The 25426-nt window shown below is 38.4% G+C and overlaps 1 non-coding gene across 1 annotated transcript; it reads left to right on the top strand.

Moving 5' to 3' along the window:
- Nucleotides 1–18492: 18492 nt before the first annotated feature.
- Nucleotides 18493–18599, top strand: LOC145950987 (small nucleolar RNA R71). The gene has a single exon (XR_014428813.1). It is a non-coding gene; the product is annotated as a small nucleolar RNA R71 (small nucleolar RNA).
- The last annotated feature ends 6827 nt before the right edge of the window (nucleotides 18600–25426 follow it).

Genomic DNA, 25426 nt, shown 5'->3' with positions numbered 1-25426 from the left:
CAGGCTTAGCCTCACTCAACGCTTGAGTCAGAGAGCTATCTTCCACTGAGGAAGTTTCAAGTCCTTTGACTGAATATTTTTCTTGGATGATCGCGCTTCCATTGGGGGTTTTGACGATCTTGCTTTGATAGCTCTCGCTGGGGATTTGTTCCATGAGCGCGAGCTGAGGTTTCTCTGGGGAGTATTATTTCTGCGAGCCTCTCCAGGCTCAATTATTCTGTAAGAGTATTATTTCGACAAGCCTCTCCAGGCTCAGTTATTCTGTGTGCTGTGGAGTATTATTTCGGCGAGCCTCTCCAGGCTCAATTATTCTGAGGGAGTATTCTTTCGGCGAGCCTCTCCAGGCTCAATTATTCTGGGAGAGTATTCTTTCGGCGAGCCTCTCCAGGCTCAATTATTCTGGGAGAGTATTCTTTCGGCGAGCCTCTCCAGGCTCAATTATTCTGGGGGAGTATTGTTTCGGCGAGCCTCTTCAGGCTCAATTATTCTGAGGGAGTATTGTTTCGGCGAGCCTCTCCAGGCTCAATTATTATGGGGGAGTATTGTTTCGGCGAGCCTCTCCAGGCTCAATTATTTGGGAGAGTATTGTTTCGGCGAGCCTCTCCAGGCTCAATTATTCTGGGAGAGTATTATTTCGGCGAGCCTCTCCAGGCTCAATTATTCTGTACGATGAATTGGTTTTTTGTTCAGCCCGAGAATGCGAGCTGAGGCGTCTTTTGGAGAGTATTATTTCGGCAAGCCTCTCCAGGCTTAATTATTCTGTGGGAGTATTATTTTAGCAAGCCTCTCCAGGCTCAATTATCTGGTGGGAGTATTATTTTAGCAAGCCTCTCCAGGCTCAATTATTTTGTGAGAGTATTATTTTGGCAAGCCTCCCCAGGCTCAATTATTTTGTATGGTCAGAGAGTATTGTTTCGGCGAGCCTCTCCAGGCTCAGTTATTCTGAGAGTATTATTTCGGCAAGCCTCTCCAGGCTCAATTATTCTGTGGGAGTATTATTTTAGCAAGCCTCTCCAGGCTCAATTATTCTGTATGAGGCGATTGATTTTCTAAATCTTTTGCCTTTTTTGTCGTTTTTTGGCTTTTTCTGTATTTTTGCCTCTTTTGTTAGTTTTGGCTTTTTCTGTATTTCGCCTTTTTTGTTGATTTTGGCTTTTTCTGTATTTTTGCCTTTTTTGTTAGTTTCGGCTTTTTCTGTACAGAAATGTCTTTGAGGAGTATTATTTTGGCGAGCCTCTCCAGGCTCAATTATTCTTTGATGAAGAAGAGTATTATTTCAGCGAGCCTCTCCAGGCTCAATTATTCTTTGATGAAGAAGAGTATTATTTCAGCGAGCCTCTCCAAGCTCAATTATTCTGCGAGAGTATTATTTCGGCGAGCCTCTCCAGGCTCAATTATTCTGCGAGAGTATTATTTCGGCGAGCCTCTCCAGGCTCAGTTATTCTGTGAGAGTATTATTTCAGCAAGCCTCTCCAGGCTCAGTTATTTTGTGAGAGTATTCTTTCGGCAAGCCTCTCCAGGCTCAATTATTCTGTTATGATGAGAGAGTATTATTTCGGCAAGCCTCTCCAGGCTCAATTATTCTGTATGGTTTCTGTTCAGCCCAAGAGTGCAAGCCGAGATGTCTCTTGGGGAGTATTATTTCGGCAAGCCTCTCCAGGCTCAGTTATTTCGTATGAGTATTATTTCGGCAAGCCTCTCCAGGCTCAGTTATTTTGTATGATGCGGAATCTCTGTCTTTTTTTGTCGAATTTTCTGCTGTCATACACAAGCAATTTTCTATTTTTTCTATTTTATGTGATTGCCTCATGACGAGGTCTTTGAAAATTTCTTTATAGCCAATACGGCCGTATCCATTTCAGTACGCCCGTATTGAGTTGAAATTTTGTTCATAACCCCCATTTTGGTACGGGTGTACTGAACATGGTGCGGGCGCATTGTTTTTTCTGAAGTTTATATATTTTTGTTTTTTGTTTGTTTTTTCCAATAAACAGAGAATAAGTGATCTTCCAGTACACCTATCATCTGTATGCATGTATGCAGTATGATGCACCTAATTCTATTTGATTCATTTTTCAAAAGAATTAACCGATGCGTTTTTGGATTTTGCCATTCCTCCAGACGGGCTGTGCGCTGCCGATTTCTGTAACCGAGGAATGATGCGTGTTATATTGGGATTTGGTGTCATCAACCAAATGATCCTTCCCTTCCTTTAAAAGATATGTCAACCCTCCTATTGACCACTATATCTCCATGTTTCCACTAGATTATTCAAAAATCGTTGGGACAAGAGAGAAAAGAAGGAAAGGATATATTTTCAAAAGTTTGTGTTTTAGAGGGGATTATTTTATTTTTGAAAAATGTTTTTTGTAAGAATGGCTGGCCATGGTAGGCTTATTGTGTTTAGGTTTGTTCGATTAAACCCTTATGAGGTTAAGCACATCTTTATTATTAATGATTGTGCTTTGACAACTTGGATAGCTTTTCTTGAGCCCCTTGTTGAATTCAATTGATGGTACCATCATGGATTTATTTTGTTTTTTTTTTCTTTTTCTTTTTTTTGACGGCCCTAACTTTTGCCTAAAACACCCTTTTGTGATGTCTTAGCGGGCTTTTGTATTCATTTTGTAACCCTAACTTTTGCCTAGGTCACCCTTTTCGTGGGATTCCTAGCGGGTTTTTGTCTTCATTTTGTAACCCTAACTTTTGCCTAGGTCACCCTTTTGTGGGATTCCTAGCGGGTCTTTTGCTCTTATTTTTGCGCAGTCCCCTTTTTGGGTTTCCTGCCGAGCTTATTATCTTTAGGATTTCTTTTATCCATGATGGCACTTATTGATGCCAAGAAAAGGTGCTCCAAGCTGTCATGCACATTTCCACATAAAAATGATGCGGGTTTATTGTTATCAAGATGATTTTAACCTCATTTATGCTTATTCAAACAGGGTTAAAATAATGTGGTCTAGAATTTTATTGCAAGCAAGAAAAGAAGCAATAAAGAATTAATGAAGAATGATTTTATTATAATCGCAGCGGAAACATGTGCCCTATCGAGGCTCGGGGGTCGGGCTGTCCCCGAGGAGTGATCTCTAATAGTCATCAGGTCTAAACATCCCTATTAGAAGGAGAAGAACACTTGATGACAACAACCGGCCTTGACGTTTGTGAACCGGCCTTCCGAAAGATCTGGCTTAAAGAACGTCGAGTTGGATCTTGATTCCTCTTCGTCCTTTGATCTTTACTAGGGTTGTATCCTAACCCTTGTTTCCCCGGGTTCTCCTTGATAATGGGTAGCTCGGGAATTCCTTGGGAATACTTGCCAAGTCCTTGTCCAGGCAAGTATCCGTTCTTAGTGAGCATATGGGCTACCTTCTTCATTTCTCGGGGAAACGTCTCAACATTGGCAATTTCCAATGCTTGGAAGGCGGTTTCCAAAGCTTCCTCTGCTGCATCCACATAAGGTATGTTGGATGGCTTACTGATGAGTATGTCATCTTCAGCTTGCACGGTCACCAGTTTGTCACCCACGATGAACTTGACTTTCTGGTGGAGCGTAGAGGGTACAGCTTTCGCATCATGAATCCAAGGTCGGCCGAGGAGACAGCTGTATGCAGGAGTAATGTCCATTATTTGAAATTCGACGTTAAAGATAGTGGGTCCGATTTGGATTGGAAGATTGACTTCTCCCACCACTTCTCTTTTAGAGCCGTCGAAAGCTCGAACGATCATGTTGCTTGGGCGCATTTGGACTCCCTTGATTGCCATCTGATCGAACGTTCTTTTTGGCATCACGTTCAAGGAAGATCCATTATCCACCAAGACCTTTGCGATGTGATACTCCTTGCACTTTATAGAGATGTGCAAGGGCTTGTTGTGGTTTGATCCCTCGGCGGGGATTTCTTCATCGATGAAGGTGAGGTGATCATTAGCCTTGATGTGACTGACAATCCCCTCAAACTCGTCTTGGGAGATAGTGTGCGACACGTATGCCTCGTTCAAGACTTTCAACAGAGCTTGCCGATGCGGTTCGGAGCATAGGATCAACGACAACAGCGTAATCTTTGCTGGCGTCCTATGAAGTTGATCCATGATGGAGTACTCGCTCTGTCGGATAAATTTTTAACAGCTTGTCAGTCTCCTCCTCGGATTCTTTTTCCTCGGTTTTCTTTTCTTCTTTTTCTTTATTCTTGGGGGCTTTATCATGAAGATCTTCGGGAGTGTAGATCCTGCCACTCCTAGTCATGCCCCCAAGTCCAGCGATGTTAGAAATATCGCTGTCGGCAGAAGAATGGATGTCGTATATCCATGGCACAGCCTTATTTGATTCGTAGGGGAAAGGCCTTGGAGCAGTGATCCTTAACGGTGTTGGACCTTCCCCTTTGTTCGTCTTGATTACCAACAACGAAGTTGACGTGTGTTCGCTTGGCGCGGTTGTTGGCTTACACTTGATAACGAACGGCGTGCGATCCATTTTTTGAACATACGCATCGATTATTTCTTTCTTTTTATTAATGTTTATTAATGATTTATTAGGAGGGATGTATGAAATGAAAACCTAGATCCCTCCATGATCTTTGATAAGAATGCATGATATGAGATGATGGCGATGAATATGCATGCATTGTGTTTATTCAACTAAGCATTATCATGTTTTTAGGATGTCCCTAAGATGATGCATGATATTGCTTGGTTTGGATAAATACATATTTTTTCTTTTGGATATTTTGTATCTTTTTTGTATTTTTTGGGTGAAAAGGGAAACTACCTATATGAATGCAATGAAGGTAGATGTTAACACCATGTACTAGAAGATCTTTATTTCTATTTATTCTTATTATTTAAAAAAAGAATGTTGTATGTTTAAAAGTGCAATGTATGCTCATACAATTTCACATAATCAATGCACAAACAATTCACTCATCCACGAACAGTCACGAGGGAATCATGAGGTAGGGGTCTCCTGCAGAAAAGTGCATATTCAAGGAGGATCTAACTGTTCTCACTTGGTCAAAGGCCCCCAAGGTGCCCCCATTATAGGGACCCAATTCCTCTCGTCGTAGGTCGATGGAAAGCTCCAACGCACCGTCGGACTCAAGTTCATGGTTATCACCTTGAGTGATGTTTTCCGACAACGGTCTACGGGCACCTATAGACCCATTCGACAACCGGCCGTACTAACATCCACTCCCTATGGTTAATCACTCATGCCCCCGGGTATAGAGGGAACTGTTGTGTGCAAAGGTTTGTGTACAGTTTGTATTTCAAACAATTGCGGAATTTAAACATACAACAGTTATTTAAAGCCATATAATAAATCATGTTATCATACAAGCAAGGGGTAACGAAGTAATTTTTAACTATTATTTGTTAAAAACAATCTGTCACTAAATGGGACTGACTCTCGAGGCTTCCCCAGTGAAGTCGCCATCTGTCGCCACCGGCCCGAACGGGCCTCGGCGGTCGCGAAGACGGTCGAGCTCGCTTTTATTTTAGTTTTGAAAATGTATTGGATTATTAGAACGATTTATTCTCAAACTGAGACCTTGTCGATCTTATCCAATTTATTTATTAAAAGTCTCACCAATCCATATTAATCCCAAGCGGGACCCTCCATGGATTAGTGGTTTTCGCAAAAGGAGGGTTCGTGGAGTCGCCACCAATGTTTTACTCAAAACATTGGAAAAAGGGATAAGGCAATCGATTCAAGAATCGACTTCGGCCATTACAACCAGAGTCGGGTAAGGGAGTCGGTTACGCGTGGGGAAGGTGTTAGCACCCCACAGCGCCCCTTTCGGGTTCCCTATGACAGATTATTTCTAAAATAACAGCGTAAAATTACTAAATTACCCCTATTTATTCTAAGCAATTATAAATTAACTATCTACATGATGACAGTTAAATATGCACACAGAAAGCAGTAAAAGGAAGGATTTTGAAGAAGAAACCTTTGAAGCGTGCTTTTTATATATTTCGTAAAACTGGGAAGCTTTTTGGCGTTCCCTCGCTCTACAAGCCCGCTCGCTCCCTCCTATAAAATTTTGACTATGGAAATCCGGAGGATTTCCCTTCGACTAGGTTCGATCCTCAAGCAAAATGGCTCGGGGCTCAAGAACTTCGTCGGATCAACTCTCCGAGTGATTTCTAGGCAGAGCACTGCTCAAAAAAACCCAGAATACTCAAGAAGAGGGTTAAAACTGTGTGTCAAAGTGTCAAATGACGTCCAATTGACGTCATATTTATAGGGAACAGGCCCAATACGGGCCCTGGAGCCAATACGGCCGTATTGAAATTTTTGAACTTCAATACGGCCGTATTGAGTTCACTGCGGCCGTATTGAGTTCACTGCGGCTGTATTGAAGCTTCAATACGGCCGTATTGATTTCAGTACGGCCGTATTGAAGTTTCAGAAACTTCAATACGGCCGTATTGAGTTCACTGCGGCCGTATTGAAGCTTCAATACGGCCGTATTAAGTTCAGTACGGCCGTATTGGGCTTCATTCCCTCCACTTTCTTATTTTGAGCTATTCTAAGACCTCTAGACCTACAGAGAACCCTCCTAGGGCCTTCCAGGAGTCCTTCTGGCTGATCTTCCTTCAGTCTTCGAGAGTCTTCAAGCTTTATTTCCGACCCGGGCAATTTTAGGGGTCTACAACAATGTGAGTGAAGAGAAAAGAGTTCCTATGGCCACCCTTAGTTTTCAAGGGAATGCCATGCATTGGTGGACTTCCCTAATGAGAGAAAAAAAAATTATGAGAGAACCCTCCATTAAATATTGGAATGAACTTAGGAGTGCCTTAAGGAGAAGGCACATTCCTCCTTATTTTGAGAGGGAGTTAATGGACAAGCTCCAAAGACTCCAACAAAGGAACCTTAGTGTGGAGGAATATAGGAAAAAAATGGAGTTGCTTATGCTAAGGGCTGGAATTAGGGAAGAAGAAAGAACCACCATTGCTAGGTTTCAAAGTGGTCTAAACCTAGAAATTAGGGACAAGGTTGAACTACTACCCTATAGAGACCTAAATGAACTAGTTTAACTTTGTGTGAGGGTAGAACAACAACTTAGGAGAAATCCTAGCCTTAGGAAGGAATCTACCTCATACCCTAGGAAGGACTTCAAGAAGGAGGGTCAATCTTCCTATTCAAAGGATAGACCACTAGAAAAACAAAAACAAAAACAAAAACAAAAACCTTCCGATGAGCCTAGAACTAGTTCTATTAAGTGCTTTAAATGCTTAGGGAGGGGACACATAGCTTCCCAATGCCCCACAAAAAAGACCATGATCATTAGGGGCAATGAGATCTTAAGTGAGGAAAACACTTCATCTTCTTCATCATCCTCAAGTGAAGAAGATGCTAGTCTTAGTTCTAGTGAGGAAGCACCATGTGAAGGTGACCTATTCATTGCTCAAAGGTTACTTACCAACCAACCCAATGATCAAGACCAATGACAAAGAGAGAACCTTTTCCATTCTAGATGCAAAATTTTTAAGAAAACTTGTTCTCTCATTGTTGATAGTGGATCTTGTAATAACTTTGTAAGCCAAAGGTTGGTTGATAAGCTTAACCTAACTACTATAGAAGTTAAGGACCAAGTAAATGTTCCTTTCTCCATTGGAAAATATAAAGATGAAATTTTATGTGATATAATTCCAATGGATGCAAGCCATATTTTACTTGGAAGGCCTTGGCAACATGATAGGAAGGCCATTCATGATGGTGTTACAAACAAAATTTGCCTAGTCCACCTAGGCAAGAAACACACCTTGATGGAGGACCATCCATGGTACTTCATGTGAAACCCATCACATGGTCCAATGCTATGACTAATTTTGAGTATTGTAGGATTTATTTGGTTTATTCCAATTTTACCCTTGTATTTTGGGGTATTTTAGTCATAGGATTTATTTTCTTTGTATTTCCTATTTTACCCTTGTATTATGGGGTGCTTTAGATAATTAGGGTTTTCAATTTTTGGGCTAAGGTGTTTTAGAGGAGGTGACGCAATTTTTGGCAAAGTTTGGACCTATTTTTGATGTTAGAAAGGCTTAGGCCCAAGTGAAGGGCAAAGGTTGCATGGTCTTATCATGCACCTTGTTATAGCCAATCTAAACCCATAGATTCCAAACTTGGCCACCAAGTTGCATCTAGGGTTAATTTGGCATTGCATTTGGAGTGCATTTGGCCATAGCATTTTCGGCCATACAACCCTAAATGCAACCCTAAATGCAACTCCTCCTATAAAAACCCCACACCCCACCACTTGTAAACACTTTGGATGTATATGAATTTGAGTGAGCATTCTTATGCCTCAAGTCCCTATCCTTAGTCCCTAGCTAAATTCGGCTAGCCTACCTTCATTCTCCACCCTTGGAGAGTGAGACCTAGAGTGGCCTCCACCTACCTTGGAGTGAGCCAACCTAAATCACCAAACACCATCACCTAAATAGCTTCCGCCAAACACCTCCCTTTTCACGCAACCCACTCCTTTCTCCACCCCAAAATCTCCTTGTGTCTTTCCTTTGTTGATCCTAGATCAAGGGCAAGGCTTCCTCTCCTTCATCTCTACGTCATTTCATGGAGAAGGAACCCATCAAGTGGTATCAAGAGCCAAGGTTCTTCAAGGGTAACATCTAGTACTTTTGTGTCTTCTTTGAGTCTTCTCTTTGTTATTTTTTGCTTTCGGTCATTTTCTTCCTCCTTGCTTTCTTTGTGTGGCCGAATAGCTTTAGGGTTCACACCTTGTCCTTGTGAGCCTTCCTTGCCATTTTAGGTTTCCATGTTTTTAGGGTTGCCATGTTTTTCATTTTTCTTGAGTCTCATATGAAAATGCCATAAACATGCTTTTTGATTTTTGAATCCACCTAAGTTTTGTCATTATTGTTTCCTATATTTTGTCTACATAAATTCCATGTATGTGCCAAACACTTTGCATGAAACACATGAACAAAATATATGCCATATTGCATGATAGTGGGCGTGACATTTAGAAGCTTTTTAGAGGTCATTCATGCATGCTAAATAGTCCTAGCATGTTCCTTGTAATTTTTGAGTTTCCACGTGTGAAATGATTCCTTGCACATACATATAATTTTCTGCCCACTTTTTCCCTTGCATTCCACTTGTTTTGGTTAATTTTGTATGCTTAAAGGAACCCTAAAAGAATCTAAGAGGTGGCTGAAAAAAAAAGATTGTGCAAACAACTTGTACTAACTAGTACAAAACCATTTCCACTAAAAGATTCCTTAAGGTCCCTCTAAGAAACCGCCACTTGTCATCACTTCTTCTCCTAAATTTTAACCTAATTTTTGACCATCCACAAGTGCAAAACCTAAGCAACATATGGGCTTAATTTAACAAAAAAAATTCGGACCCAAGACATATTAAAAAAAGAATTGCCGTGAAAGGAAAGAAAAAAAGAATAGAACAAAAAAAATTCTTGGACCAAAAAGGACTTGTTGCTAGACTTGTGGACTTGGACAATTACCTATGCATTTGGGAGTTGGACTTATGACATTTTGACCTTATTTTGGGACTTTTCCTTTGGCTGGACCGAAACCATAAAGGACTTAATCAAGTGGACTAAACACTAACCTAATTCTAGTGCCTTTCTAGGATTACTCTTTGTGTGCTTCCTTTCTTTGATTGAGTCTTAATTTTTTGCTTGTCTTTGTTGGCCTCTTTTGTTTTGTCTCCATAAATTCTCTCTGAGTTTGGCCTTTCCTAATTGTGCTTTTCAGTTTTATTTCTTGGACTCTTGCTTTGGGTTGGTTTCATTTTGATTGTAGGTGAAAAACCACTCTAGTCAATTTTCACACCTTTGGTGGATTTGAGTGGAGGGGTGAACCGAATCCAAGCCTAGCCTTTGGAGGGACTTACACCACACATAAAGGAGTGAACAAACACTTGGAGAGGTCTAACACGTTTGTTCATTGTGAAGGAACCCCATTGGAGGAGTTTGAAGACTTAAATTCTTGTTTTTGTCTAATTTTTTGCTTACTTTTCTCTCTCGGCCTCTTTGTTGTTTTTGGCCTTAGTTTCATTCTTTTGGTTTGTAATTTGGCCATTTCTAAACCTCTTCAACTTGGTTTTAGTACGTGTAGTTGAAGGTGATTTGAAAACCTTCACCTAGGACCTCGACTAGAACATGTTTTAAGTGTTTTCCTTTTGCATGTTTTAAAGCTTTTAGTAGTATAATTGCTTAGGACTTTATCTTTGTGCAATTACATTTAGAAGGCTTGTTTTGCCTACTAGGGGTAACGTGCACACACTCACCTTTGATTGTGCCAATTCGTTTTTGTAAGAGAAAGTAGAAAAGGCTTAGTGATTTTTACTTGATAGGGCTTGGTTATTAAGTGATTCCTTGTAGTCCACCTCCCCTTGAAAGTTCACTTTGTGCACTTAGGCCTTTCCTACCTATCTTGCACCTTGAAAACCCTTTTGTGAAAACCTCTTATCACTCACTCTTTGTGAAAACCATTTTCAATCCCTTTTTGAAAACAATTTGTGAAAACCTTTTCTTGATCAAAGATGAGTGATCATTCTAGTGTCCATGGTCATAATTCTCGTAGTACTAGGTCTAGTGTTAGGGATGAACTTAGGGAATTGAAAGAGTACCTAAGAAAAAAAGAAGAGGAAAATATAAAAAGAGAGGAAGAATTAAGAAGAAAAGAAAAAGAGTTGGAAAAGAATAATGATGAAATAAAAAGATTGCTAGAAAGATTAGTTATGGGAGGAGAGGCTAGTGGTTCAAAACCAAGAGTCACTTCTCCTCAACCCTCAAGAGGTAAGGGGCATATGTATGCAAGTGATCATGAGGAGGAAGGGCATCACACCCAACCTCTAAGTGATACCTTCATTAGTAGCTGATGTATGGAAAACCGCAAGTGTACGGTTGTCGTCAAGTAATAAATATCGAATCACAGGGACTACGTGTTTGACCTAGAATTACTAGTATTTTAATTTGAATTTTAAAACAGATGGAATTTTTGTTTTGAGATGATAAGATCAGATTCGATGGTAAAAGAGATAGTAATGCAATTAATGAATAAGATAAAACTTTAAGATAAGATAAGGAGATTTCCTGGAATCTAGGGTTCGCACAAAGAGTTCCAACATTATTGAATTATTATTTTCATTAATTAATTCTATTCCATCTTGAAGGTAGTCTTAACCTAATTTAATCCTTGCACCTTCTCAGGCTACGAGGATGTGTTTAATTAAAATTAATCTCTACTCTCGTAGTAATTACTTTCAATTAAGCCCATTAAGATCTTTGTTAATCTATTGCTCCTCGAAAGCTTAAATCTACTCTCGTGATTTAACACTCAAGTCTGTTCCTTTAGGTTCCGATAATTAGGTTCTCCTCTCAGTTCATCCCTAATTATCTATGATTATGAAAATTAAGATTAATTGTTTATCATAATTATAATCAAGTTCTCCTCTCAGTTCATCCTTAATTAATGTTATTATGAAAACAATAATATTAAAGTTCATATATAAAATATAAAAGAACAGATCAAGAATTGGAATAAATTTAAGAAACTGAATAATGCATTAATAAAGAGGTTCTCAGAGGCTAAGCCCTGATCCCAGAAAAAGGGATACTACTCACAGGAGTTCATAGTAGTTCTCCAAGAAAAAAAGAATAAAAGAAAAGAAAACCTTAGAGTCGATGGCACAGGCGCCCAACCTTCTCCAAGTGTCAAAAACTAAAAACTCTCTCCGGTGAGAATCCCCGTTCTAGGCTAACCTAATCTAATTTATAACCTAAAAGGGTAAAAAGGTAAAAATACCAAGATAAAAATTACAAAGATAAAATAAAAAATAAAACATAAAACTTAAAAAGCTGGGACGCGAAGTGAATCACGGCCGTGACTGAGAATCACGACCGTGATTCTTCTCTGGAGCACATCTATGAAGGGTCAGTGGCGTTCACGGGTGTGATTGGGAATCACGGCCGTGATTTTCTCTGGTGAATCACGGGCGTGATTTAGAATCACGGCTGTGATTTTCCCTGTAGCTCAGCATTTCCTCTTTAATTCTTAAATCTTGATCCTGCTCAGAGAAAACACAACACATACCAAGAAAAGCATAAAATAGGAAAATGATATAAAAATTTATTAAAAACATGAAAGATATGCATGATTATGCTATGAATTCTTGTGAATTAAAGTGCTAAAATATGAGTAAAATACACAACATCAAATAACCCCAAACTTGAACTTTTGTTTGTCCTCAAACAATAATTAGCACTTTGAAAAAAAAAGTCATCAAGAATTAACTGAGCATTTAAAATCTTCACTCTTAGTCTCACAAGGTCCAATTAGAATCTTAATCTTTCATTACTAGCGCCAACTCTTAGTTTCTAAGAGTTTCATGATGTCAAATCTTGTAAAGCTCATTAGTCAAATGAAGATAATTTAACAGAAATAATTTTTCAATGCTTGTGACACAAATAGGGGTAATATTTTTATTTTTGTTTTTGTCTCACCTAAAACATTTCCCCAGTAGCCAATCAGTGTAGAGAGGATGATAATTTCAAGAACACGTAGCCTCAAAGGGGTGCTAGCTATTTTACTAAACAATTCCCCAGTAGCTAATTAGTTCCCTTAGTTTTCTAAGGTTAAGAATATTCTCCCTCTAACCTATGACCTCAAAGGGGTGCTAGGTGATTTTTTTTTTTTTTTTTTTTTTTTTTTTTACCCCCCAAAAGCTTTTAAGCACGAATTAAAAAGAATTTATCTTCAAGAGACTATTTTTATAATTCTCGATCATTTCAAGCCTCAATACTAAGAACCAAGTGCTAGCCACAAAACCAGCTAATTTTTCAACCTTTTGTTCTGAGACTTCAAGATTCAATTCATCACATTCAGTGTTTTCAAAGACGAACAATTTCATTAAAAATATTTACTTTTCAAACACAAATTCAAGCTGGGATTAACTGAATATGTATATATGCATGATTTTTTTTTTTATTTTATTTTTTTATTTTATTTTATTTTATTTTATTTTATTTTATTTATTTATTTTTTTTGCATGAATGAATGAAATGCGTACATCCTCCTAACCCCAAACTTAAACATTTGCTTGTCCCGAAGCAAAGAGCTAATGAATGCATGATAGATTATTTTGACAAAATTATAAAATGCATGAATATGCAACCAACCCACAACAGAAAGAAATGCTTGTCCCTAAGCATCAGAGTAAAATAAGGAATAAGAAAGATCTCACTGTGGTGGAAAATCATCTGGATACCGTTGAATGTGCCATTGATACATTTGATCAACCATGTAATTATAATGCTGCTGGCGTTCATCCATTTGTTTCAGCCGGTTATCCATTGATTGAATAGCTGCTAGGATAGCAGCATTGTCCACCTCAGGTCCAGGATGTAGAGGGGGTTGTTCAGGAGCTGCTTCCTCATCTGCAGGAGTCGCTTCCTCAGCTGCTGGAGGTAGGTCCTCTAATGGCTCCAGTGGAAACTGCCGTGTAGCCCGGTTCTTCACGGTGTATGTTGGATTTGGTAACTGGTGGTGCACTCCCGACTGGGTTACTACAAAGTAGTATTTATCATCTTCATCTTTCGCAATGCAGTTCATAGAAGAGCAGGTAGCAAAATTAATAGTACGGCTTCCAGGGAGTGGTTCTAACTGGTCCAGCCAAGCGTGATAGCCAAGGTGTTTGGCTATAGTGGTAATGAGGCCGCCATTCACAATCGCACCGTGGCTGGTATTGGAAATACTCTGGAACTGTCGTGCCAAATGACTGCCAGAATCAATAGGCTCCTCTCTGTTTTCCATCATAGCCCATAAAAGTAAAAGGTCGCTCAAACGAACCTTTCCTTCAGAATCACCTCGGGCCAAAATAGTAGAGGCAATAAAGCGGTGCATAATACGGATGGCGGGATGGCGGAAAGCAGAGGAATTTCATTTTCCAGCGACCCAATTACTTGTACCTGTCAAACTATACCAAAAAGAACCAGGGTTGAAAGAACTTGGGGTTCTCGTGCTCCCTCCAGTGGGAAATCCAAAAATATTATTGAACTGAGCCAGGGTTAATTCGTGTTCTTGGTTAAACATACGGAAAGAAATCAAACCTTCAGAACAATTTGGCCCAGATAATATTTCCGTGTGGAGAGAGCTCAAGAACTCAAGAACTAGTCGAGGATAAACAACATCATTATGCATGGTAGCAAAGGTTGTCCACCCAATGTTAGTTAACATGAAATTGATATCAGCACGTAAACCCAACTTACGAATAAATGGGAAGTCGAGATACCTGGTAGGATGGATAGTGCGGAAGCGTAATACCTCGTTCCGCTCACGCTGTTCATCGTTCCGATAGAACCTCGGAGGAAGGTGCGGAATTTCACTTGCTTCTTCCTCGTAACTGTGGGTATCGGAAGCGGTGGAGGACGAACCAACGGTACGGGTGCGCTTGGGAGCCATGGATGAACGGAAGGAGTGAATGTGGGAGGAAGAGGGAAGAAGAGGAAGAAGAAGTGAGAAGCTAGGGTTTGGGAGAGAAGAAAAGAGAGAATGGGCAGAGTTCGTAAGTTTGAGAGAAGTGAGAATGTAAAAGGAGGGGGAAAAATATATAAGGGAAAGGGGAATTTCAAAAATCACGGGCTGTATCTGTTGAGCGTCAGTAGGGAATCACGGGCGTGATTGGAAATCACGGCCGTGATTCTCTTTGTGAGTTTTCAAAAATTCAAACAGAGGAGATCACGACCGTGATTTACGGTCGTGATTCTCTCTGGAACTCTGAAATTTTATTTTATTATTTTATTATTATTATTATTATTATTATTTTATTTTTTTTTTTTTTTTTTTTTTTTTTCATGATGCTTGAGTAGGTTCCTGAAGAACCATAGAGTATAATTTTTCTAAGTGTTCCCCATGGAAATATAACTTCAATCTCTGTGCATTGACCTTGAATATGTCGCCTTTATCGTTTCTGATTTCTACAGCTCCATAGGGATATACTTTTTGAACTGTAAAAGGCCCTGACCATCTTGACTTCAATTTTCCAGGAAACAATCTGAGTCTGGAATTAAATAATAGCACTAAGTCCCCTTGCTTGAATTCTCTTCTATGTATATGCTTGTCATGCCACCTCTTTGTTCTTTCTTTGTAAATCTTAGCATTTTCATATGAGTCTAATCTGATTTCATCAAGCTCATTGAGTTCCAATTTCCTTTTTTCTCCAGCATCCTTTTTATTAAAAAGATACTTTAGGGCAGAGTGATCTGTGTAAACAATAACCTTAGACCCCACAAGATAAGATCTGAACTTTTCAAAAGCATAGACGACTGCTAACAATTCTTTTTCTGTTGTTGCATAATTGGCTTGGGCTTCATCAAGAGTCTTGCTGGCATAGTATATAGCATGAACCTTCTTGTCCTTTCTTTGTCCCAATACAGCTCCTATAGCATAGTCACTTGCATCACACATGATTTCAAAAGGAAGGCTCCAGTCAGGAGTTTGCAGAATAGGAGCTGTAGTGAGAGCTTCTTTCAACCTGTAGAATGCATTCTTACAAGAAACATCAAAGTTAAAAGGTACCTCTTTCACAAGTAGATTAGATAATGGTTTAGAGATTTTTGAAAAATCTTTAATAAACCTTCGGTAGAAACCGGCATGCCCTAAGAAACTTCTAACACCTTTAACATCAATTGGAAGAGGCAATTTATCAATTACTTCTATTTTTGCTCTATCTACCTCAATTCCTCTCCCAGATATTAGGTGTCCTAACACAATTCCTTCTTGTACCATAAAATGACATTTTTCCCAATTTAAGACTAAATTCACTTCAGAGCAACGCTGCAATACTTTAGTTAGATTTAATAGACAGTCATCAAAGGAAATACCATAAACTGAAAAGTCATCCATGAAAACTTCCATCTCTTTTTCTAATAAATCACTAAAGATTGCAGTCATACATCTTTGAAAGGTAGCAGGTGCATTACATAGGCCAAAAGGCATTCTCCTATAAGCAAAAGTACCATAGGGACATGTAAAAGTAGTTTTCTCTTGGTCTAATGGATGAATAGGGATTTGATGAAAACCGGAGTATCCGTCCAAATAACAAAAGTATGAATGCATTGCTAACCTTTCAAGCATTTGATCAATAAAAGGTAAGGGAAAGTGATCCTTTCTAGTGGCATTATTTAATTTTCTATAATCAACACACATACGCCACCCAGTCACAGTTCTTGTGGGAATTAATTCATTATTATCATTTTTAACTACTGTCATCCCACCTTTCTTAGGAACCACATGAACTGGACTTACCCAAGGACTATCAGATATAGCATAAATTACCTTAGCATCCAATAATTTCAAAATTTCTTTCTTTACCTCTTCTTTCATCTTGGGATTTAGTCTTCTTTGAGCTTCAACAGAAGGTTTGGATCCTTCCTCCAAGAAGATGCGATGCATACAAAATGAAGAACTAATTCCCTTTATATCAGCCATAGTATATCCAATAACTTTTCTAAATTTTCTCAACTCATTGAGAAGTTTTTCAGTTTCTTTTTCATTTAAAGCTGAATTTACTATGACTGGATAAGTGGAATTAGCCCCCAAAAACTCATACCTTAAAGATGAAGGAAGTGGTTTAAGTTCTAACTTTGGAGAGTTTTCTTCTTGCCAATCTGTTGAAGACTCAAGAAGACTTTCTACTAGAGGATCTTTTTCTTTACACGGGGGACTTGAATCGATCAAGCAAGCATAATTAGGTTGAATCCCCTCAAGATCTATGTGCTTTCCTCCAACTAGAAAATTCTCCAAGGGATCCCTCAAAATAGATCTCATGACTTCTTCCTCCATGTCTTTAGGCAATATATCAACCCTGCAGCAAATATTTTCAAGAGAAGGTTGTCTAACAGATTTAGCAATATTAAATTCCATTGTTTCATCATTAATGGATAAAGACAATTTTCCATGTTTGACATCTACTATCACGCCTGCTGTAGCCAAAAATGGTCTACCTAGTATGATTGGTATTTGGTTGTCCTCTTCCATTTCTAAAACAACAAAATCTCCCGGAATTAAAAATTTACCTATCTTAACTGGAACATCTTCTAAAATTCCTATGGGATATTTTATAGATCTATCTGCTAACTGGATTGACATTGCTGTAGGCTTTAATTCTCCCATATCTAATTTCTTGCAAATTGATAAAGGCATTAAATTGATACTTGCCCCAAGGTCACATAAGGCTTTTTCAAACCTTAGATTTCCAATGAGACAAGGTATAGAGAAACTACCAGGATCCTTAAGTTTTTTGGGCAAATTATGATGGATCAATGTAACAGTCTCTCTATCATCCAATTTCCTTCGGTTAGCTAAAAGATCCTTAAGAAATTTAGCATATGTAGGCATCTGTTGTAGAGCTTCTACAAATGGAATGTTTACATACACTTGTTTGATCATATTTAAAAATTTTTTTCAAATTGTCTATCAAGTTTAGTCCTTGCTAACCTTTGAGGAAAAGGAATTGGAGGGTGATAAACAGTTTGAGGCTTTGATGAAGATACTTTTTCTTTTTCTAATCTCTCTTTTTCAGGTTTTTCAACCATAGGAGAAGCGTCTTCATCAATCTCAATATTATCATTTTGATTAGACACAGGTCCGTCTAATTTCTTCCCACTCCTTAAAGTAACAGCATTAACATTTTCAGCTGGGTTTGCAACTGTTTTACCTGGGAACTTACCTGGAGAATTGTTTGAACTAGGCATCAACTGTGCAATTTGATTTTCCAGCATCTTGTTGTGGAGAGTAATATTCTCAACCTTGACAGCAAGGTTTTGAATAGAATTTGCCATTGAGTCATTGGTCTGTTTTTGATTAGTGACAAAATTCTCCATAAGGCTTTCTAATCTTGAAACACTTTGTTGAATTGAGGGTGTCTGTACTGGATTTCCTTGCCCATTAATGAAGTGATTGGACGGACGGAAATTAGGTTGCTGATTGCTACTTCCTTGAACTGGGTTATTCTTCCAAGAAAAGTTAGGATGATTCTTCCAACCAGGGTTGTATGTGTTGGAATATGGATTACTCTCCTCTCTTCGAGGAGTGTCATAGAAATTATGAGAAGCTGCCACTTGTTCAGTAGTATCTTCTTTTTCTCCAGTAAAAATTGAGGTACAATCTACTGCAGTGTGCCCTTGTTCCCTACAAAGGTCACATACTTGATTTGTAGCCACTGAATTAACCTTAGCTTTTTCCATCTTGTCTAATCTTTGATTAAGAGTATCAAATTTTGCTAAGAGTAACTCAATATTGTTCACTTCATATCGCCCCGGAGTTCCTTTCCTTGCTGTGACTTCTCTTTCACTGTATTGGCTGTGATTTGAGGCTACATTTTCCAAAATAATCATGCAGTCATTAATAGGTTTCCCCATGAAAGATCCTCCAGTTGCTGAGTCTAATATCATGGTGCTTTGTTGGTCCAATCCTTCAAAGAAAAATTGGATGGTAAGCCAACGGTTGAAGCCATGTTGTGGGCATGCTTGAAGATATCCTTTGAACCGCTCCCATGCTTCATAAATAGTCTCTCCAGTGCCTTGTTGGAAATTAGTGATTTTCTTCCTCAATTCTTTAGTTTTAGAAGGAGGAAAGAATTTCTCTAGAAAAGCTCTTTCACATAATTCCCAAGTTGCTATCTTTTCTCTAGGCACTGTTCTTAGCCACACCTTTGCCTTATCTCTCAAGGTGAGTGAGAATAAGCGGAGTCGCATTCCATCAGAAACTTCATCATCAAATTGCTGGGTCTCACAGATTTCCAAGAACCCCTCTAAGTGGTCATTAGGATCTTCTGATGGTAGTCCTCCAAAGGTGTTCTGTTTGAGCATATTCACCAGAGAAGCTGGTACAGTAGCTCCAGTTTGCATCTCCCCTCCAGGTATCCCACGAGCTATGGGTGCAGAGTAATCCCGAAGCGGTAAATTATCTCGTTGTGCAGCCATGTCAAATTCTCTAGAAAGGTTTCTTTTCCTTCTCAGGAGAGTTCTTTCAATCTCAGGATCAAGTGGTGTTGGTTTCCCAAGACGTAGAGATCTCTTTTGCATTAACCCTAAGGCACTGCAAAAAAAAAAGAAAGTGACCCGTGAAATCTGAATTGGAGAAGTAAACACTAAAAAAAAAAAATTATTTATTTATTTAATTTTTTTTTTTTTTTTTTTTAAAAAAAAATTCGAATTAAAATAATTGTAATTTAAATCAAGAGACGTAGTCCCCGGCAACGGCGCCAAAAACTTGATGTGTGGAAAACCGCAAGTGTACGGTTGTCGTCAAGTAATAAATATCGAATCACAGGGACTACGTGTTTGACCTAGAATTACTAGTATTTTAATTTGAATTTTAAAACAGATGGAATTTTTGTTTTGAGATGATAAGATCAGATTCGATGGTAAAAGAGATAGTAATGCAATTAATGAATAAGATAAAACTTTAAGATAAGATAAGGAGATTTCCTGGAATCTAGGGTTCGCACAAAGAGTTCCAACATTATTGAATTATTATTTTCATTAATTAATTCTATTCCATCTTGAAGGTAGTCTTAACCTAATTTAATCCTTGCACCTTCTCAGGCTACGAGGATGTGTTTAATTAAAATTAATCTCTACTCTCGTAGTAATTACTTTCAAATAAGCCCATTAAGATCTTTGTTAATCTATTGCTCCTCGAAAGCTTAAATCTACTCTCGTGATTTAACACTTAAGTCTGTTCCTTTAGGTTCCGATAATTAGGTTCTCCTCTCAGTTCATCCCTAATTATCTATGATTATGAAAATTAAGATTAATTGTTTATCATAATTATAATCAAGTTCTCCTCTCAGTTCATCCTTAATTAATGTTATTATGAAAACAATAATATTAAAGTTCATATATAAAATATAAAAGAACAGATCAAGAATTGGAATAAATTTAAGAAACTGAATAATGCATTAATAAAGAGGTTCTCAGAGGCTAAGCCCTGATCCCAGAAAAAAGGGATACTACTCACAGGAGTTCATAGTAGTTCTCCAAGAAAAAAAGAATAAAAGAAAAGCAAACCTTAGAGTCGATGGCACAGGCGCCCAACCTTCTCCAAGTGTCAAAAACTAAAAACTCTCTCCGGTGAGAATCCCCGTTCTAGGCTAACCTAATCTAATTTATAACCTAAAAGGGTAAAAAGGTAAAACTACCAAGATAAAAATTACAAAGATAAAATAAAAAATAAAACATAAAACTTAAAAAGCTGGGACGCGAAGTGAATCACGGCCGTGACTGAGAATCACGACCGTGATTCTTCTCTAGAGCACATCTATGAAGGGTCAGTGGCGTTCACGGGTGTGATTGGGAATCACGGCCGTGATTTTTTCTGGTGAATCACGGGCGTGATTTAGAATCACGGCCGTGATTTTCCCTGTAGCTCAGCATTTCCTCTTTAATTCTTAAATCTTGATCCTGCTCAGAGAAAACACAACACATACCAAGAAAAGCATAAAATAGGAAAATGATATAAAAATTTATTAAAAACATGAAAGATATGCATGATTATGCTATGAATTCTTGTGAATTAAAGTGCTAAAATATGAGTAAAATACACAACATCAGTAGCCATCACAATGATGGTTACTATCAAAGACCCCCAAGGCATCATAGACATAGGGAGTCTTCCAATAGGGAACCTAACATCACTCTTCCCCCATTTCATGGCAAAGATAATGTTGAAAATTATCTAGATTGGGAAATGAAAGTTGAACAACTTTTCTCTTGCCATGGAATAAGTGAAGATAGGAAGGTTTCTTTAGCAACCCTTAGCTTCCAAGGGCATGCTATGTATTGGTGGACCTCCTTAGAAAAAGAAAGGAGAATAAATCATGAGCCCCCAATCCAATATTGGAATGAGCTCCGTAGTGCCTTAAGAAGGAGGCATATTCCTCCATACTATGACCGAGAGCTTATGGACAAGCTACAAAGATTGAAACAAGGGTCCTCTAGTGTGGAAGAATATAGGCAATCTATGGAGTTGCTAATGATGAGGGCTGGGATTAGGGAGGAAGAGAGGACCACAATCTCTAGATTTCAAAGTGGTCTTAATCTTGAGATAAGAGACAAAGTTGAACTTCTACCTTATAGGAATTTGAATGAACTTGTTCAACTTTGCTCAAGAGTGGAGCATCAACTTACAAGAAAACCTTTTCGAAAAGACTCCACTCCCTCTTATTCCAAGAGTTTTAAGAAGGAGGGCCACTCTTCCCTACCTTATCCCAAAGAAGAAAAAGAAAAAGGAAAAGAAAAAGAAAATTCATCTTTTAAAGCACCTTCCAAAGAGTCTAAGTCAAGTGAAATCAAGTGCTTTAAGTGTCTTGGAAGAGGACATATTGCTTCTCAATGTCCTACAAAGAAAACCATGGTTTTAAAAGCCCAAGATCACTATAGTAGCCTTGATGAAGCTACTTCATCTTCCTCTAGTGAAGAAGAAGCCATAGACTCCGAGGAAGAAATTTTACCTTGTGAAGGAGACTTACTATTGGTTAGAAGGCTTCTTAACAATCAACCTAGTGACATTGAACAATCTCAAAGAGAGAACTTGTTTCAAACAAAATGCAAAATTCTAGAAAATACTTGTTCTCTCATTGTAGATAGTGGGTCAACTTCAAATTGTTGTAGTACTAGATTGGTTGATAAGCTAGCCTTAACTACAAAACCTCATCCTAAACCTTACAAAATGCAATGGATCAATGAGGAAAGAGGTGTTGTAGTCAACCAACAAGCAAGCATACCAATCTCTATTGGCAAATATCAAGAAGAAGTTTTGTGTGACATAGTGCCATTAGAGGTTAGTCATGTCTTGCTTGGGAGGCCATGGAAATTTGACAAGCACATAATCCATGATGGCCTCACCAATAAAATAATTTTCCAACACTTAGGTAAGAAGTTTGTGTGGTGTCCTCTATCACCCTCTCAAGTGAATGAGGACCAACTCAAACTAAAGGCTAAGAAAGATGATGAAGAGAAAAGCAAAAACAAAAAACAAAAAGAAAAGAAAAGAAAAAAAGAATTTTTCCTTTGAAGAAAAAGGGCTAGATTCAAGTGAACCTTAACCCTTGTGCCATCCTCTTTTCTTTGGTGCCAAGGAAAGATGGCAATAGAGGATGTGCACCATTTTAGAAAGCCATCATTAAATAAAAGGCACCCAATCCTAAGTTAGATGATTTGGTGAATGAATTGCATGGGTCAATAAATTTTAAATGGTGATGCCTCTTTGGCTCTTCCCTTTTGCCCTAAGCACCTTCATTCAACAAATTATGTACTTAAGGATTGCATAGTTAAGTTTTAATATTTTACTCCCCTAATTGTGGTTTCACTTCTTTTGAAGGATCAATGGAATGGAAGAGCTTGAAGATTTGTGGTCAAATCCTTCTCAAGAAGGAGGGTATGATGGAGGACCATCCATGGTACTTCATGTGAAACCCATCACATGGTCCAATGCTATGACTAATTTTGAGTAGTGTAGGATTTATTTGGTTTATTCCAATTTTACCCTTGTATTTTGGGGTATTTTAGTCATAGGATTTATTTTCTTTGTATTTCCTATTTTACCCTTGTATTATGGGGTGCTTTAGATAATTAGGGTTTTCAATTTTTGGGCTAAGGTGTTTTAGAGGAGGTGACGCAATTTTTGGCAAAGTTTGGACCTATTTTTGGTGTTAGAAAGGCTTAGGCCCAAGTGAAGGGCAAAGGTTGCATGGTCTTATCATGCACCTTGTTATAGCCAATCTAAACCCATAGATTCCAAACTTGGCCACCAAGTTGCATCTAGGGTTAATTTGGCATTGCATTTGGAGTGCATTTGGCCTTATCATTTTCGGCCATACAACCCTAAATGCAACCCTAAATGCAACTCCTCCTATTAAAACCCCACACCCCACCACTTGTAAACACTTTGGATGTATATGAATTTGAGTGACCATTCTTATGCCTCAAGTCCCTATCCTTAGTCCCTAGCTAAATTCGGCTAGCCTACCTTCATTCTCCACCCTTGGAGAGTGAGACCTAGAGTGGCCTCCACCTACCTTGGAGTGAGCCAACCTAAATCACCAAACACCATCACCTAAATAGCTTCCGCCAAACACCTCCCTTTTCACGCAACCCACTCCTTTCTCCACCCCAAAATCTCCTTGTGTCTTTCCTTTGTTGAACCTAGATCAAGGGCAAGGCTTCCTCTCCTTCATCTCTACGTCATTTCATGGAGAAGGAACCCATCACACCTTGACTCCTCTTTCACCTTCACAAGTGTTGGAGGATCAAGTATTTATGAAATAAAAAAAAAAGAAAAGAGGAGAAAAGGAAGGTTATAGAGTTGGAGGGTAGTGTCTCCTCCAAGGAAGTTGTTCCTAGAAGTCAATTTTTAATAAAGCATTCTATCAAGAAATGTCTTCTAGTTGAACAACCTTTTCACCTTCTTAATACTAAAAAGACACTACTCTTGGAAAAGAGTAAGGAGGATAGTGTCTCCTCCAAAATCTTGTGCAAAAGGAAAGTCACTTTTTAATTCAAAATGATTGCAAAAAGACTTTTCTTCTTCACAAAGATTTTAGCTCTTTTTCTACTGTTGCCACAACCTTAGAGCTTAAGATCCACAACCTAAACATTTTTGAAAATAAAGGATCTCAAGTTCTTAGTCTTGTGAAGAAGGAGTGGACTTCACCTAGTTCTACTTCTTATGCTACTACTTTGGTGGTGCCGAAAGTAGACAGTCATTATCTATTTAGGACTTCTCTTTCTTTAGTTATTCTAATAAAGCACCCAACCTTTGGTTTATATTGTTTATTAGATACATCTTATGGTGTCTTATTTTCTATTTTTGATCTTAAGGGAAGTTCAAACTTCTTTGAACTTAATTTTACTACTTCCCTTCAAGACCAAATTAGATTCTATGACTTTTCTAAACTCTTTACACCCTCTTCCATGATGTATCTAACATATAATATGATCAAGGGTTGTCTAGGTAGTTTCCTAATTATATTCACTTTGTTTCCTTGTAGAAGCCTAGGTTACTACATAGAGTACTTTAGGCAAGATACCTTAGTATATAGGAGTACTTCACTAGTTTCTTATAGTTTTAGTACTTTAACATTTATAGGATTTAGTTTTACACTTAGACTACACTATAGTGAGGATCCTATTCTTACGCCTAGAGAACCCATCCTTCCTAGTCTAAGGACCCTTGTTAGGGCTATAGAAGGGATTCCTAATAGGGTGCACTTTCCACATGTATTATATGCATATATCATTACTAAAACTTTGTTTCTTATTTTTGTAGGTTATGCTATCCTTGTGGAAGGACCACGGGATTTGAGGACAAATCCTTTCGAAGGGGGAGGGTATGATGGAAATCTAATCCCCAAGGATCCCTTTGGAAGAGGTAAGACCAAGAATGGTGAAGGTTGATCTAAGGAGGCTCACACTTGAAGACCATTGGGCCTTTAACTAGGTCCATGGTTAGGAGGCTAGAGGAGGCTTCTAGAGAGGAGGTGCTTCTTAGATCTATGCTCAATATGAGTATTGAGTATGATTCCTCTTTTTAGTCTCGTAGTCTCTATTATACATACATTGTATAGTTTGATTTTTTCTACCTTGTATATAGTAGATACTTGTATAGGTGTATTTTTGCCTTTGTATTTGTGAGGCACTTTATTTCCTTTTATTAGCTATTGTATATTGTTTCTAGGGTAGGTTACTTGGACACTTTGGCTCCATTTAACCTAATCTAGAAATACACTCTTTTCTTAGTTTTCTAGTAGTAGGATTGGGAGTGGCATTAGCAAGCTAGAGAGTGTTACTAGCAATTGGACCTAGAGATGGGTCTAGGCAAAATTTTACATATTAGACTCATTTTACTCCTAATTTTTCATAGATTTGATTTAGCTAGGTTTCATTCACATTGGATGAACCTAACTAAACCAAATCAACATTTTTTCAAAACCGGTTGGAGTAAAATAAAGTCCATGAGCCGCCCACCTTGATTTGTGTTCACATTGCTTGTTCACACTCAAGCTTAGAAGCTTGAAGCACAAGCTTCTCCTTAGCTTGCTTACCAAGCAAGCTAAGTGAGTAGCTTGCTCTCCAAGCCTCTAGACCATGGATGGTTAGCTAGACCTTACCATGGTTCCTAGTGAACCATGGTTAAGGCTAGCTTGCTCTCCAAGCTTCCTACTCCTATATTTTCGTTTTTCCTTCATTGTAAAACACTTTTGGATGTATTTAGATTTCATTTCTGAAATATTGTTCAAATTTCTTTCTTCTAAAAGTCCCTAAACCTCTTTGATATTCATCCAATTCTCTTATCCCTTCACTAGAAGAGTGTGGTGAGAATTGAAGAGGCTTATCTCTTTGTCGCCACCGGCCCGAAACGGGCTTTCGGCATTCGCGAA

This window comes from Cajanus cajan, chromosome 8, assembly GCF_000230855.2.
Source record: "Cajanus cajan strain Asha chromosome 8, NIPB_CcT2T_4, whole genome shotgun sequence".
Taxonomy (NCBI): domain Eukaryota; kingdom Viridiplantae; phylum Streptophyta; class Magnoliopsida; order Fabales; family Fabaceae; genus Cajanus; species Cajanus cajan.
The sequence above is the reverse complement of the archived record's forward strand: the minus strand, read 5'-3'. Positions and strand labels throughout refer to the sequence as shown.